The 2,817-nt window shown below is 51.4% G+C and overlaps 1 pseudogene; it reads right to left on the reverse strand.

Moving 5' to 3' along the window:
• Nucleotides 1–1,172: 1,172 nt before the first annotated feature.
• LOC124508322 (uncharacterized) lies at nt 1,173–2,448 on the reverse strand (annotated as a pseudogene).
• Between the last annotated feature and the right edge of the window lie 369 nt (nt 2,449–2,817).

The following is a 2,817-nucleotide window of genomic DNA, read 5'->3' on the forward strand; positions in this document are numbered from 1 at the left end:
TCTCTGTTTTGTTTTTAATAGTCTTTCCCTCTGCTGTCAGAAGCCCTCTCTCTCTGTAAAGGGCTCCGCGGATATGAGCGGTGGCAAAGGCGTACCTGCTGTCGGTGTAAATGTTTATTCGTTTACCTTCTTCCCATGGTTAGTGCCTTGGCCAGGGCGATCGGTTCTGCCCATTGAGACGATGTTCCGGCTGCCAATGGCTCTGCCCAGATGATCCGTCTCTGTGGTTACGGCTGCCCCCGCGTATCTGATTCCTTCTCGGACAAAACTGCTGCCGTCCGTATACCAGGTGGCATCCGCGTTTGGCAGTGGCTGGTCCCGGAGATCAGCCCTGATTCCGTGGACCTGTGCCAAAATCTCTTGACAGTTATGGAGGGGGGGGTCCCAGTCTGGGTTAGGGAGTAGCCCTCCACCAGCCACGCAAGCATTGCCGGATTCAGGGTTGCCGGATTCAGGGTTGTAGGTGGCTTGAATAAAATTCCGGTGGGGTTTAGCAGTAGGCTCTGATAATGGGTCAGATGAGCATTGCTGATCCAGCGGTCTGGGGGCTGTTTGAGTACTCCTTCGATAGCATGTCGGGTGGTAACATATAGCTCTTGCCCCATGGCTAGCTTGTCTGCGTCCTTGACCATAGTGGCCACCGCGGCAATAATTTTTAAGCATGGGGGCCATCCAGCGGCCACCGTGTCCATCTTTTTAGAGAGATAAGCTATGGGTCTTTTCCAGGGACCTATGTACTGGACAAGAACCCCTTTTGCCACCCCGTCTTTCTCGTCTACATATAGGTAGAAGGGCTTGATTAGGTCAGGCAACCCAAGAGCCGAAGCAGACAGCAAGGCCTGTTTAAGGTCATTAAAGGCCTTGTTCATGGCCTCTGTCCATTCAAAATTTTGTTGGTGCCTGGTGGCCTCATAGAGGGGTCTGGCCATCTCAGCAAAACCCAGAGTCCATAATTGACAGAACCCTGCCGACCCCAGGAATTCACGTACCTGATGGTCGGTTTGCGGCTGTGGGATCCTTAGGACAGTTTCCTTCCGTGCATCCGTCAACCATCTTTGTCCATCCTTTAATTTGTACCCCAGGTAGCTCACCTCTGCTCTGCAGATTTGGGCCTTTTTGGCTGAGGCCTGGTATCCTAGAGCCGCTATAGTCTGGAGTAAGTCCTTGGTGCCTCACAGGCAAGTGTCCTGGTCCTCCGCTGCTAGCAGGATATCATCTATATATTGCAATAAGGTCAAATGAGGGTGTTCAGAATGGAACTCACCCAAGTCTTCGTGTAAGGCCTCATTGAAGAAGGTTGGTGAGTTTTTGAATCCTTGTGGTAGTCGAGTCCAGGTGAGTTGGCCATTGATGCCTTTCTTGGGGTCCATCTGTTCAATGGCAAAAAGGTCTTGGCTCTTGGGTGCTAAAGGCAGGCTGAAAAAGGCATCTCTTAAATCTAATACCGTATACCAATTTTTGTCTGGAGGCAAGGTGGAGAGGAGGGTGTATGGGTTTGGGACCGTGGGGTGCACATCCATTACTCACCGGTTGACTTCACTTAAGTCCTGGACTGGCCTGTAATCGTTAGAGTGCAGTTTTCGCACTGGCAGCAAGGGAGTGTTCCATGCCGATTGGCAGAGCCTTAATATGCCTGAGTCTAGTAGTCGCCGTATGTGGGGCGTGATTCCCGTTCGCACCGCGAGAGGCATAGGGTATTGGTGGACCCTGACAGGGTCGGCCCCTGATTTTAGTTCTATGTATATAGCTGGTCGGTGTCGGGCCAGCCCAATTCCCCCAGTTTCTGCCCATGCCTGAGGAAATCCCTGTAGCCAATGGTCAATGTCAGTCATTGGGGCAGGGGGCATCTGTTGGAGACGATATTCGTCTTCCAAACTCAGGACAAGCACCTGAATTGGTTGCCCTTCTTTGTCTAGGATTTTTGCCCCTCCAGGGTGGAAGCAAATTTGTGCCCCCATCTTGGTGAGCAAGTCCTGACCTAACAACGGGTAGGGACATTCAGGGATGACCATGAAGGAGTGGGATACCCGGCCCATGCTGAGGCCCACAGTTCTTCAGGTAGTCCATGAGTACTGTTTGGTCCCTGTGGCCCCTTGCACCCATGAGGTCTTGCTCACCAATTTCCCCTTCAGTTGTAATAAGACCGAATGTTGTGCCCCAGTGTCCACTAGAAATTCAACTGGTTGCCCCTCCACTCTGAGAGTTACCCTGGGCTCAGGGAGGGGTACCGAACCCCGACTCCCCTAGTCGTCCAGGTCCTCCATCTCCAATATCTTGGCAGGGGCCTTAGATCTTTTGTTAGGGCAGTCTTTCACCCAGTGGCCCTCTTCCTTGCAATAAGCACATTGGTTTTTGTTTAGTTTAGGGAGCTCCCATCAGGGACCAGGAAGTCCCTGTCCCTGAAGTCAGCTTCTTGAGGTGCCTCCGTTTTTCCTGTGGGTCATCCATGGTTGTAGCCAGCAGGATCTTAGCCAGATTTCGGGTTTGCCGGTGGCTTAGTTTAGTCTGTTGCTCCTCCGGGCTTTATTATTGTAAACTCTTTCTGCTACTATTATTAAGTCCTGCAGGCTCTTCTCTCCTAGCCTCTCCACTCTTTGTAATTTCCTTTTGATGTCTGGAGCGGCCTGATTAACAAAAGCCATGATAATTGCAGCTTTTGTTTCTGGGGCTTCTGGGTTCATAGGGGTGTACTGCCTAAAAGCCTCTGTGATTCTCTCTAAGAAGGCTGCTGGACTCTCATCCTTACCTTGTCTTACATCATATACCTTGGCTAGATTAGTAGGCTTTCGCGCGGCAGCCTTGAGACCTGCCATTAGA

This window comes from Lynx rufus, unplaced genomic scaffold (genome assembly GCF_022079265.1).
Source record: "Lynx rufus isolate CCGP_SWC_20201006 ecotype Redwood Valley unplaced genomic scaffold, mLynRuf1.p SCAF_1, whole genome shotgun sequence".
Taxonomy (NCBI): Eukaryota; Metazoa; Chordata; class Mammalia; order Carnivora; family Felidae; genus Lynx; species Lynx rufus.